At 35.4% G+C, this 14,975-nt stretch overlaps 1 long non-coding RNA gene across 1 annotated transcript in view; it reads left to right on the top strand.

The window, feature by feature from the left end:
- LOC104006057 (uncharacterized) overlaps positions 1-14,975 on the top strand; it is a 114,546-nt gene that overhangs the window by 17,613 nt on the left and 81,958 nt on the right. The window contains exon 3 of the long non-coding RNA XR_001716896.3: positions 3,673-3,790. This is a non-coding gene — a long non-coding RNA (uncharacterized LOC104006057). The remainder of the gene's footprint in view (positions 1-3,672; positions 3,791-14,975) is intronic.

Here is a 14,975-nt window from a genome sequence, read left to right as displayed (position 1 = left end):
ATACATGCTGTATCATTACCTATTACTGCAAAACAAACCACTCTAAAACTTAGATCCTTAAAATAATAACAATGTATTACTTTTCACAAGTCTGTGGATCAGATGGACTTTTGTGTTGATCTGATCCAGGCCTGATTGATCTTGACTGGACCTGCCCATGCATTTATGTTTAGTTAGCAGGTCATCTAGGTGACTCTGTTTCTGGGAGTTGGCTGGTTGTTGGGTGGAGTGATAGTGCTACTGGACCACATTTCTCTTCACAACCAACAGGGTAGGCAGGGTTTGATTATATATGGTAGTTGTAGGGCTCCAAGGGCAAGAGTGGAATCATGGAAAATTCCTTGAAACCTAGGCTCAGAACTGGCAAATCCTTTTGACCACATTCTATTTGCCAAATCAAGTTACAAGATTCAATTCAAGAAATGGAGAAATAGAATTCTCTTGATGGGAGAAGTAGCAGAGACTCAAATTCAGGGAGAAGAGAATTGTGGCAATTTAAAAAATCTACTCTTTTCAAATAAATCTGATCTTTCAACCAATCTTTCAGTTTTCAAGCTTTTCACCATGATGAATATTATTTTCCTATCCTCTTCTCTCTATCTCATTCATAAAGTGTATTTCTGAAAATATATATTTGGTGCATGCAGATGTATTATTATTACTCAATATTCCACAGGTCCTTATACTATTCAGCTGCTTTTTTTTTCCTTGTAAAAATTATGGTGGTCAGAACAGTATAGAAAAAGAAAGTTTAAATAATTAAACTTTGTGTCCTGTTTGGTATTATAAATATATGTTACTATCTACTGTGGAAACCAAATCTGTTATAACATGTAAATATATACTACTATCTACTGTGGAAATCAAAATCAAATTTGTCCCAGGTTGTCATATAAACCTGAAAGTCTAGTTTTAAATTTGTTCACTCTCTATTTAGGTTTCATTGATTCAAATCCTGACTCTCTCTGTTGGGCAAGTAACTTATCTTTTTTGTGCCTGAATTTCCTTATCTGTAAATTAGAAATAATAATCGTACCTGCCTTATACTTTTGTTTTGAGGATTAAATGAATTTAAATATGTAAAACACTTAAAACAGTCCCTAACATATAGAATTACTCAATACATAACAGATAATGTTTTGATTAACAACCAAATGTCCATAACTGGCTTTCAGTTGACCAGCTTTTATACTTTATTTTTTTGGTCTCTGTTAGATCATGTAACTAATTTGGGGAGAAAATGTTTGGAATTCAGTAAACAGTACTGATTGGGAAAATTAAACTTGAAATGTTCAATTTATATTTCAAAATAGAAATAAAAAATTAAATAAAATTTGGTGCAACAGATATTTGACTATCTCTTGCACGTTAGTCCTTCTGATAGATGCTGTGAGTATAAGGAAGAGTAAGACATGGTTCTAACAATAAAGTGCAAAGATTCCCTATAATCATCTTATCCCAGGCTACCATGTTGATGACAGTATTTTTTTAAGTGGCTCCTGGGCATATATCATGGTCAAATACAAACAACATTATTATTAATTATTTTTCTTTAATGGTTGCCAGTAGAGGAGAAAAATAACATTGTAAAATCTGGAATAAGTTGTGGTATGGGGGTTGGAGGTGGGCTATGTGTTAAACAAATTGCAAAAGGCTTTTGAGTCCTCTGAGGAGTACCCTTTCAGATTTATGGAATACATCACAGTGAAGAGGAGGGATTTAGGGAGAGAAGAAAAACAGTTAAACAGTGGCGATTTTAAATGAATTGTCACCATTTAAAAAATCTGCTCTTTTCAAATAAGTCTGATCTCTCAACCAATCTTTCAGTGTTCAAACTTTCCACCATGATGAATATTATTTTCTCATCCTCTTCTCTCTGATTCATAAAGTGTATTTCTGAAAATAGGTATTTTGTACATGCAGATGTATGTATCATTATTGCTCAATATTTGAAAGGTCCCAATACTATTTAGCCACTTATTTTTCCCTTGTAAAAATTATGGTGGTCAGAACAGCATAGCACAAGAAGGACACAGTGAAAGAGAAAGGGAGTGAGAATAAGCACATAAATTTGAGCTGTTGGGGAAGGGAGTAGAAGGAGTAATCATTGATAATGATGGTAAGTTTCATCTTCTAGGATATGAATGAGAAAAATATGGTGTGCTGGCTTTTATATGTGTGTATGGAATATAGAAAAAGCCATAGAATATTTCCAAGAAAATCTAGGAGAGCAAAATTAAGGACTAATTAAAATGTGTTATTCTAGACCAAGGAATAATTATTAAGAGCATTTTTTGAGATTTCTTCAACCTGTAAAACATTGACCCTCCCAGGTATTCATTTAATAATTGTTACTAACCATAACAACAATATGTATGTTATTAATGTAGTTAATTTATGAGACAATAAATTAAATTTCTATAGCAGCCCCTAGGTAACAAACCACATGCACATTATGTCATTTTGATACCAAGCCCAGGCTGTTTCCCAGTGGAGACTAGATTGAAAAGTCCTCAAAGAAAAAGCATCCATTTTCTTTCATTTGGAGAAGTGGCCCTTTCCATCAAATCCAAGGACAAAATAAGCCCAAGAGGTAGAAACATAACACAAATATATATTATGTTTGATAATATTTAACCATTTCCCAAATATGTGAAGTCACTATATATATATATATATATATATTTTTTTTTTTTTTTGACAGAGTCTTGCTGTGTCACCAGGCTGGAGTGCAGTGGCACAATCTCGGCTCTCTGCAATCTCCGCCTCATGGGTTCAAGGGATTCCCCTGCCTTAGCCTCCCGAGTAGCTGGGACTACAGGCGTGCATCACCACGCCCGGCTAACTTTTCTGTATTTTAGTAGAGACAGGGTTTCACCATGTTGGCCAGGGTGATCTCGCTTTCCCGACCTCATGATCCACCTGCTTGGCCTCCCAAAGTGCTGGGATTATAGGCGTGAGCCACTGCGCATGGCCGATGTCACTATTTTTTAACAAACCCAATCACAGGCAGACAAAATATGAAATATTATACCCATTTCATTATGTGAAGAAATTGCAATGCATTTTTATTTCTATTTGTACTTACCCTATACTTTAAAAATAAAATCTAAGAAACAAAAATTGCGCGAGAAAATAAACAATAATAAAATTTTTATTTAGCCATTTGCAAAATAATTGACTTTTTAGAGCTTTATTTAAATATCTTTGTTATTTTTAATGTAAAATTTTGATAGGTTGTGTATTTGACTGTTGGTAGCAGATTTGGGAACATTAGAAGGTGATTTTTAATGAGATCAATATTATTATGTTAATACTCCCTAAGATTCCATTAGGAAAAGATTTAAAAATAGATAAGAAATACAAGGACGGGAGGAGAAGAATGGAGAGAAAAAGAGAGAGAGAGGGAGAGGATAGACATCTAATTCTAGCTCTTAGATGTACAATATATAGTTTTATTTTGATAAAATGCCATCTTTAGTACTCAATTTTTCCTTCAACAACAACCAAAGATAGTGTTCACTTTGCTATAATTCTCTCCACTTGCCTTATCTCTGTTATCTTTTTTCTACCACACATTTATGTTAGGCAGCTCAGACTAACTACAAAATAGAAATACATTTCTTAGCAGCTGTTACCATAATTCTAAAAATACACTTTTCTTTCTTACAGGATTTCAAACCTTCTGGGTTTCTTCCCAGCGCTAAATCCTGTCGACTGGATTCACTAGGATGAATAGAGAAAGAAGTGTTACATTTTAAGATAATTTCTTTTCTAAACACACAGAAAGGTAATAATTCTGGCATTTTACAAAGCATGTCAATTAGCTTTCTCAATGCTTTTTTTTTCAATTGTTTGCTCACCAGTTTTGTTTTAGTCTTTTGCTTTCTTGCATATTTAGTTTTTAATTATTGGGAGTCATGAACTCATTGGAAAGAGTACACTCAGAATTAGGGAGTTGGGTACATCTTTGCATGGGGCAAATATGAAAAGCATGAACAGCAATGACACTTATGATTAGTGTGCTCTACAGTGAACTTCCTATCATGCTCCCAGGAAGGAGGCTTAGCCTCTCCTGGAGTTCAATGTTATACTACCAAGTCTAGCACATTGCTTTGCTTTTCCAAAATAGCAAATGTCTTAGCACTTACCTAATGATGATCTAAGGAAAAGTACTAGGGAAATGGCATTATTCTGAAGACTTTGTTGACAGCTGCAAACCATAGGCTATGACAGCATTAGGGAAATGGCATTATTCTGAAGACTTTGTTGACAGCTGCAAACCATAGGCTATGACAGCATTGTGGGAAAGCAAGAGAAGACACACCTCTTCCCCATTCTAACAGAAACCCCTCCCCCAACACACACACACACACACACACACACACACACACACACATTCTGGCTATACCCATGGTATGTACCCTTATTTGAGTTCTGTTCATACTGGACATAAATGATTAGATTTTAGATAGTTGGCAGTTACACTCCTCTTCTCTAAAAAGATTTCTTTTTCCTTCTGCACTCCTCATCAGTTAATCTGAGCTCTTTTGTTCTGCTAAAGGAAGATAAGGAAAAAATATTTCTTAGTTCTATTTAATCACTGGCATGCCAGTATTGGAGCTACTGCTCCGTGGAGACTGCCAAAAACTCGACCTAGTTACTGCTCCTTTTTGTGGCATCTTACCGTGCGGTTTGTGGCACTTTGGAACACAAATTCACAGTTACCAGAAGTTAGGTTTATCACTGTTGCAAAGCCACTGAGTTCTGATCCAGAATCTCACAGAATCTGCCCACGCAGATCTAGCCTGTCCAGAAGATGAACAGGAGGAAAAACGCAATGCCAAGAAGGAAGAAACCGGGTCCTAATTAATCAGAAACAAATAAGTCATTTTAATAGTGATGTTGAAGGAGATAGAAATGTATTCTTATGAGAACCCTATGTTCCACCAGGATGACACTGTGAAATTATTCTACTGCCAGTTATTGTCACTAAGTTCTGGAATACTGAAAAAACAAATGAGTCATTTGGAGTGTGTTCCTATTTTTTGTTTTTATATTTTAATGCACTTCAAGATATAACACAGTTTCATGGTCTCCTTTTTTAAAAAAATTTTCCTTACACTTAATTCCAAAATGATCCTTGATTAGCAGATGGATAGATATGGAAACAACCACTTTATCTGTGGAAATCAGTTATAAAAAGTGATAAAATACACTCAACATCCCCAAAATTCAGAGTTTAAGATGGGGAAATCCTTACCACTGCCAAAAGGAAAAAAAGAAAAAAGAAAAAAGATTTGAGTGTTACTAGGCCCATTGCATTCAGTAAATGTTTATCAGGCATTTGCACTTTTCTACTTTTATTGCTCATTTGATTTCTGCTGCTTGAAATATTCTCCACTCACTGTCTTTCCCTGAAGACAAACCCAAATGTCACCTATGTTTGAAGCTTTCTTTAATTGTCTTTTTACCCTGAACCCATGAGCCCTTCATTCTCCCTTTACCAAAATTCTCTACCATTTATTATGTACAGGATTGTTTAACACATGTCTTAAAAACACATCCTGTGCTATCAGTTCGAAATCTCCACCTTTGAGAGTTAGGCTTGTCTTATTCATATTTGCATTGTTTGCAGTGCATTGAGTCTAGTGGTGGCTCATGAAAATATTATGTTCAATTTAAAAATCAGTGTTCTATTTCTAGTTTTGCAGCATCTTACTGAACACCAGCACACACTGAAAATAGATCACATATTTCCCTGGCAAACAATTTACGATTTGAATTTTCAATGAGTCCAGCGTTGATGGACTTGTGACAGGACATGTGATTATTTGGTGGATTCAGAATGAACCTATTAATAGCTTTTCAGATAATTCATCTAACGTGGCTGTAGGAGCTTCACAAAGTAATAAAGAAGTCGAGATTTCAGTTAGGAGAGTATCAGACAATATGACTCCTGATGGACTGGGCATACCAACTTCTAGGAAGCTTTAGCAGAGATTTCATTGCAAATGGTAGAGAGTTAGCCTCTCTCCTCTTTCCCTTCGCACTATGTCCTAGGATTGGTTGGTTTTTAAAATTCTTTGTCAGAGAACTCCTAACATTGAAACAAAATAGGTAACAATGTTAGAAAATTGCATGAGGGAAATCTAGAAATGCTGACCTTTCATTTGAGAGTAAAGCAGCTGAATCAGCTTTCAGATTGTCGAAAAGAAAACACAGCTATTTCCAAAACAACTAAAAAAGTAAATTAAAAAAACTATATTTGGAGAAGAAAATGATAGAAATAATCTGGAATTAGAGAATTAAAAAGTATAGTATAAAAGAGCTTAAACTGAGCAAGTTTTTTTTTTCAAGATAAATGAATGATGGATCTTCTTTGGGATTTGATTGGTAGACATTTTTTGTGCGTTTCTGAAAATGGAGCTGTTCCATAAGACATGAATTGGTCTTCAATCTAATAACAATTTCTAACACTGAACAGAATCTAGGAATCACTTCTGTTTTGAAGTTTCTATAATATGTAAGAATTATGACAACTGTAATGCCAGGCTTACAAATAAATAGTTGTTAAATAACAAGATAAATATATTAAAATAAAAAGCATTTCAAAATAAGCTCTGTACACTCTAAATATCCACACTGTATTATCACCTTATTATATTTATTTTTACATATTCATTTCTGCATTTATTTTTCTAAATCAATCCTCCCATCTATATCTATATTTATCTATCTCTTTATATAGCATCCTCAAGACACAAGGCAGATGCCACGTTCCAGTATGTTTTATGGCACAAAAAGGTATTCAGTAAATGTTAAATTGAATAAGTAAATATTGAAAGATACTGAGCTTAGACAGGCATAAATATAGGATCACACTGAAGGTGAGCTATTTGAAAATGTGTAAGTGAAATCTGAAATGATGGTTTCAATTTTGCTAATAAATAATTTTACAGCAACAGTTTCTAAGGGATGTGAAAGGACAGTGCTTTACCTAGTATTATTTGCTAACATGAGTGAAATACATTTTAAGAGAAAATTACATGGATGAAACTGTCAACTTTCTTTTTTTTGTATTTTATTATTATTATACTTTAAGTTTTAGAGTACATGTGCACAACATGCAGGTTTGTTACATATGTATACATGTGCCATGTTGGTGTGCTGCACCCATTTAACTCGTCATTTAGCATTAGGTATATCTCTTAATGCTATCCCTCCCCCCTCCCCCCACCCCACAACAGTCCCCGGTGTGTGATGTTCCCCTTCCTGTGTCCATGTGTTCTCATTGTTCAATTCCCACCTATGAGTGAGAACATGCGGTGTTTGGTTTTTTATCCTTGCGATAGTTTGCTGAGAATGATGGTTTCCAGTTTCATCCATGTCCCTACAAAGGACATGAACTCATCATTTTTTATGGCTGCATAGTATTCCATGAAACCATATGTATATGTATATGTGCCACATTTTCTTAATCCAATCTATCGTTGTTGGACATTTAGGTTAGTTGCAAGTCCTTGCTATCATGAATAGTGCCGCTATAAACATATGTGTGCATGTGTCTTTATAGCAGCATGATTTATAATCCTTTGGTTATATACCCAGTAGTGGGATGGCTGGGTCAAATGATATTTCTAGTTCTAGATCCCTGAGGAATCGCCATACTGACTTCCACAATGGTTGAACTAGTTTACAGTCCCACCAACAGTGGAAAAGTGTTCCTATTTCTCCACATCCTCTCCAGCACCTGTTGTTTCCTGACTTTTTAATGATCGCCATTCTAACTGGTGTGAGATGGTATCTCATTGTGGTTTTGATTTGCATTTCTCTGATGGCCAGTGATGATGAGCATTTTTTCATGTGTTTTTTGGCTGCATAAATGTCTTCTTTTGAGAATTGTCTGTTCATATCCTTCGCCCACTTTTTGATGGGGTTGTTTGTTTTTTTCTTGTAAATTTGTTTGAGTTCATTGTAGATTCTGGATATTAGCCCTTTGTCAGATGAGTAGATTGCAAAAATTTTCTCCCATTCTGTAGGTTGCCTGATCACTCTCATGGTAGTTTCTTTTGCTGTGCAGAAGCTCTTTAGTTTAATTAGATCCCATTTGTCAATTTTGGCTTTTGTTGCCATTGCTTTTGGTGTTTTAGACATGAAGTCCTTGCTCATGCCTATGTCCTGTATGGTATTGCCTAGGTTTTCTTCTAGGGTTTTCATGGTTTTAGGTCTAACATGTAACTCTTTAATCCATCTTGAATTAATTTTAGTATAAGGTGTAAGGAAGGGATCCAGTTTCAGCTTTCTACATATGGCTAGCCAGTTTTCCCAGCACCATTTATTAAATAGGGAATCCTTTCCCCATTGCTTGTTTTTGTCACTTTTGTCAAAGATCAGATGGTTGTAGATATGTGGCATTATTTCTGAGGGCTCTGTTCTGTTCCATTGGTCTATATCTCTGTTTTGGTACCAGTACCATGCTGTTTTGGTTACTGTAGCCTTGTAGTATAGTTTGAAGTCAGGTAGTGTGATGCCTCCAGTTTTGTTCTTTTGGCTTAGGATTGACTTGGCGATGTGGGCTCTTTTTTGGTTCCATATGAACTTTAAAGTAGTATTTTCCAATTCTGTGAATAAAGTCATTGGTAGCTTGATGGGGATGGCATTGAATCTGTAAATTACCTTGGGCAATATGGCCATTTTCACGATATTGATTCTTCCTACCCATGAGCATGGAATGTTCTTCCATTTGTTTGTATCCTCTTTTATTTCATTGAGCAGTGGTTTGTAGTTCTCCTTGAAGAGGACCTTCACATCCCTTGTAAGCTGGATTCCTAGGTATTTTATTCTCTTTGAAGCAATTGTGAATGGGAGTTCACTCATGATTTGGCTCTCTGTCTGTTATTGGTGTATAAGAATGCTTGTGATTTTTGTACATTGATTTTGTATCCTGAGACTTTGCTGAAGTTGCTTATCAGCTTGAGGAGATTTTGGGCTGATACGATGGGGTTTTCTACATATACAATCATGTCATCTGCAAACAGGGACAATTTGACTTCCTCTTTTCCTAATTGAATACCCTTTATTTCCTTCCCCTGCCTGATTGCCCTGGCCAGAACTTCCAACACTATGTTGAATAGGAGTGGTGAGAGACGGCATCCCTGTCTTGTGCCCGTTTTCAAAGGGAATGCTTCCAGTTTTTGCCCATTCAGTAAGTGGCAAATTGGATAAAGACTCAGGACCCATCAGTGTGCTGTATTATTCAGGAAACCCATCTCACGTGCACAGACACACATAGGCTCAAAATAAAGGGATGGAGGAAGATCTACCAAGCAAATGGAAAACAAAAAAAGGCAATGGTTGCAATCCTAGTCTCTGATAAAACAGACTGTAAACCAACAAAGATCAAAAGAGACAAAGAAGGCCATTACATAATGGTAAAGGGATCAATTCAACAAGAAGAGCTAACTATCCCAAATATATATATGCACCCAATACAGGAGCACCCAGATTCATAAAGCAAGTCCTTAGTGACCTACAAGGAGACTTAGACTCCCACACAATAATAATGGGAGACTTTAACACCCCACTGTCAACATTAGACAGATCAACGAGACAGAAAGTTAACAAGGATACCCAGGAATTGAACTCAGCTCTGCACCAAGTGGACCTAATAGACATCTACAGAACTCTCCACCCCAAATCAACAGAATATACATTCTTTTCAGCACCACACCACACCTATTCCAAAATTGACCACATAGTTGGAAGTAAAGCACTCCTCAGCAAATGTAAAAGAACAGAAATTATAACAAACTGTCTCTCAGACCACAGTGCAATCAAACTAGAACTCAGGATTAAGAAACTCACTCAAAATCGCTCAACTATATGGAAACTGAACAACCTGCTCCTGAATGACTACTGGGTAAATAATGAAATGAAGGCAGAAATAAAGATGTTGTTTCAAACCAACGAGAACAAAGACACAACATACGAGAATCTCCGGGACACATTCAAAGCAGTGTGTAGAGGGAAATTTGTAGCACTAAATGCCCACAAGAGAAAGCAGGAAAGATCTAAAATTGACAACCTAACATCACAAGTAAAAGAACTAGAAAAGCAAGAGCAAACACATTCAAAAGCTAGCAGAAGGCAAGAAATAACTAGGATCAGAGTAGAACTGAAGGAGATAGAGACACAAAAAACCCTTCAAAAAATTAATGAATCCAGGAGCTGGTTTTTTTTTTTTAAAAGATCAACAAAACTGATGGACCACTAGCAAGACTAATGAAGAAGAAAAGAGAGAAGAATCAAATAGACACAATAAAAAATGATAAAGGCGATATCACCACCGATTCCACAGAAATACAAACTACCATCAGAGAATACTATAAACACCTCTACGCAAATAAACTAGAAAACCTAGAAGAAATGGATAAATTCCTCGACACATACATCCTCCCAAGACTAAATCAGGAAGAAGTTGCATCTCTGAATAGATCAATAACAGGCTCTGAAATTGAGGCAAGAATCAGTAACTTACCAACCAAAAAAAGTCCAGGACCAGATGGATTCACAGCCGAATTCTACCAGAGGTACAAACAGGAGCTGGTACCATTCCTTCTGAAACTATTCCAATCAATAGAAAAAGAGGGAATCCTCTTTAACTCATTTTATGAGGCCAGCATCATCCTGATACCAAAGCCTGGCAGAGACACAACCAAAAAAGAGAATTTTAGACCAATATCCTTGATGAACATTGATGCAAAAATCCTCAATAAAATACTGGCAAACCGAATCCAGCAGCACATCAGAAAGCTTATCCACCATGATCAAGTGGGCTTCATCCCTGGGATGCAAGGCTGGTTCAACATACGCAAATCAATAGATGTAATCCAACATATAAACAGAACCAAAGACAAAAACCACATGATTATCTCAATAGATGCAGAAAAGGCCTTTCACAAAATTCAACAACCCTTCATACTAAAAACTTTCAATAAATTAGGTATTGATGGGACGTATCTCAAAATAATAAGAGCTATATATGACAAACCCAAGCCAATATCATACTGAAACTGTCAACTTTCTATGACTGTTTCCCTGGTTTCTAAGTTAATCATTAAATTATTTTAGGCCAAACACAAAAGTGATTAAGTGCACTAATGCCCTATCTCTACTTTGTATCCCGAGCAGACTTCTTCAGCTGTCTGGGACATACATACCTTTTGCTCTGTTGTACTGGTGTATTTTCCTTACATTCATTCAAAAGGAACCTTCTGACCCCACTCCAACTGGGAGACATCTGTTACTGCAGTCATAAGCTGAGGACTACAATTTAATAACCAATAGCTGACAAAGAAAAAAATATTTTAAAAACTCTCCAAAAGGATGGTTTAATTAACAAAAAGAAGACCCCTAAAATGACAAAATAAACTCCAGAATGGCTTTCAGTTAAAGAATAAAATAAACACTTGTCAGTCACCACATTTAAGCTTGAATTAGGCTTTTGAAGGTACCTGTAAAAACCTTATACTTCCCTCTTGCTCTTGCCTTAGAATGACCATCCTATTATATTTTCAAATCCAGGTTCACAGCAACATATAGATGACATTATATTAAGATAAAAGTCTGTATATTTCTTATGTAGCTTACTATTTAAATGGCATGTCTGGTTTAGGATGTCAACAGGACATGTAATAATTGGCAGTAAAGGCACAAGGGTAAATTTGTACAAGAATTTTGTGCTAAGTTTTATGCAACTGGTTCCCAGAAGCTATGGGAAAATAAGGAATTCTGAAAGTGATTTAATAAAGAATAATGAATATTTTAAATACATACAAAACCTTTAATGTGCCTAAAATTGGGCCTTAAGGGGTGATAGGGCTCATAGTATTTTGATTTTGTCTTGCTTCTCTGTAACAATGCATTCCGGATATCCTTCATGGTTATAGAACAGATCATTCAGATGTACGTGAATGGTATTGAACATATAATTTGGGTAGATTATTGTAAAACACCAGTTTCACTGGATTCACATGATGAAAAAAATCCAGATTTTGAATTAAAGAATGCTGAAATTGTGTATGTATTGGTGATTGGGTGAAGAGAAGTCCTATCTAAGGGACTACTACTGTGGGTTCAGAAATAGGTTTCATAGACTGACTTTCATGAAATATAAAGCTATACTAGAATCATCTACAGAAAAAGGACTAGGCATACCTGAATAAAAAGTGTCTCAGATATTTCTGATTAGAGAGGGATGTTAATCTTTAGCCACAGACTGCTCACCTTCAATGGAAACTAAAATTAGGAACACTTTATTATGCCAACTTCCCTGGATCTGACATTTACAACCTTGTCTTTGAAAAGTTGCTAATCATGATTTAATTGAGATATTCCTTCTTCTCATTTTTCTGTATCTTGTGTGTGTGTGTGTGAACACTGGTAAGTAAAAAAATGAGACTATATACATACACATCTAAATATGAAATATCAGGACCTGTTTTAGGAGATTTAGAACCAAAGCATAAAGACATTCAGAATGCAAAATTAGAGTAGTATAGTTGGAGTGTAGGGAGGATAACAGAGCCTGGAGAGGGGAGAAGGCAGAAAGAAAACAGTGTAAGAAAACATTTAGGTGGAGGATGGTAAAAACAAGCACTGATGATTATGTTTTTTTTTTTTTTCATCTGTGTCATGACTATTCTGCTCTGTTCCACCTTTGATGTCTTAGAAGGAAGAACAATCAAGATAAAGTTGTTTCCATCATGTGTGGTTTGAAGCTATTATGCTATTTGTTGGGAAAGTCTTATTCTGCACAAGAAATGCCTGAGATATGTCTTGCAGGCTATGGTGTAAATCGCCATGAGAATTGGTTCAAAAGCATCAAAAACCAACATTTTTAAGCTCTTGTATTTTTCTCCACTCCTATACTTTCCAACGGCGTATATTTAGAAGTTGCCATGTTGGGTTTTGAGTAGCTGTGATCTTGTAAATATTCTTTCCTCGGCCCTGCTAAGAAAAGCCATGTCTGATAATGCTCTATAGATGATAGGGAACCTGGACGGTACTGTTCATTCTACTTGACCCTCTGTTCCTTGACTGACTGAATGTGTGTGTGTGTGTGTGTATTCTCCAGAGCCTGCAATTTCTCATCTTCTCTGATGATATTTCTATAAAACCAATAAACAACCACTTCTACTTTCTTAGTTTTGAAGTCCATCCAGTAGACAAATCACCATTCTTTCTCTTCTATTTGGCCTTTAGTGAGGCAGTCATGTTCTTGGACCAACCAAGAAGTAAGTGACTAGGATCATTTTCAGGACCTGGTTAGATCTACAGAAACAAAAGCAAAATGTGTTGAAATTCCCAGTGTGAAAACTGTGCCTTTAAATAGAGAGCCTGCTATCAGTCTCAAAGGAATACTATTATTGCCGTTGTCTCTATCTGAGCTATTGCAGCATTTCTACCAACCCATTTACTCTTGAGAAGAGTCCTCTGGTGATTTCCATCTCACAGGCTGCCTTAGGATTTTCCTTATTAGTTAATCTTGCATTAAATATTGTAGCATAATAGTTTCCTTGAGACAGCCACTTTGGACTAGGATAAGTTCTTAAGATTTCATTTCAATCATAAGACTGAGTATCTATCCGGCAAAAAATACACTGTATCAAAAATGAATAAATAAAACAAGCTCATCATTTAAAAACCACTAATAAGAAATGTTTAAAGTATGTCCAATGTGATGAAATATGAAATGTTTTAAGGATATTAAATAGTGATTCTATATATCTTATTAAAAGTACACCTATCAATTGCTAAAAAGATAAAGATATGATTCAACACTAGTTTCTACCAATGTATTTCCCTTACTCTACATCATCAAAACAGTAAGCTGTTTGCTGGGAAATGGAAGTAATATCTTATGTAGAACTGGAAGCTATAATAATTATTGAAAAATAAGACTATAATTGATATTCAAAATGTTTTAGAAATTCTAGAATTCTAGAAATTCAAGATTTCTAGATAGGCACAAAATAACTTTGATAGTAGCATAAATAATTTATGTTATCTTGATAAAATACTCTTTGTTTTCCAAAAAAAAAAAAAAATCCCCACAATAACAAAGGACACTATGTCCATAGTCCAAGTGCAAAAGAAAGTGCATATATTTTCTACCTAAAATATTTGGATTTCATTGCGCTCTATGCTACTCTAGTCATTGTATTTTGTATAACCACTTATCAAAAGCAACATTTTTTTGTGGCCCCACTGTAAGGTAAGCCCCTTACTCTCAAGTTTTTTACAACCTATTTGGATAAGAACTATTTTCATTTATCTGTGATAGAGGCTGACTGAACATCTATACTGTGCAGTACACAGCGAGGAAGGAAAGCATATTGTCCCCAATTTTCAACGGCTTATTTACTCTACATTTTTTCAAGTAATTTTCCATATTTCATTCTTAATTTGTCTTGTAATTCCTATGACATAATGAAGGTAAGTATCCTAAGAGAAAAATGGAAGCCTGGAACATATAAGAGAAAAAAGTTTACAACTAATTAGCAGAAAATAAAATATTAAAGACTAAAAGGAGGTCTTCTCACTGGACCAGAAGTCTGTTCTCTGTTTTATCTTGTATCTTGTCAATGATAAAATTTCTCTGGGTAGGGAAAAAAGTCTGAAAAAAAAATTTTTAACCATACACATACATAAAAATGTATAAAAAATCCTAAGCATATGGAATGCTAAGGAGCAAGCAGTTAGAAGAAGTTGTGTCTATAATTTTAGTAGGCAATTGGTCTGTGGGATTATGTCAAAATTACTTTCAGGGAGAACAATTAAGTGTGTTCCACTTCCATGGTAGAGTCATAACAGAGATCTAAAAGTATTAATTTGCCAAAATTATATGACGAAACGCAGTGATTGGTTTAACCAAGGTAATTATTTTCCAGTTTTTCAGAATGGTTTTCCCT

The sequence above is a fragment of the Pan troglodytes genome, chromosome 3, assembly GCF_028858775.2.
Source record: "Pan troglodytes isolate AG18354 chromosome 3, NHGRI_mPanTro3-v2.0_pri, whole genome shotgun sequence".
Lineage (NCBI taxonomy): Eukaryota > Metazoa > Chordata > Mammalia > Primates > Hominidae > Pan > Pan troglodytes.
Note: the sequence above shows the minus strand (reverse complement) of the source record. Positions and strands in the feature narration are given on the sequence as shown.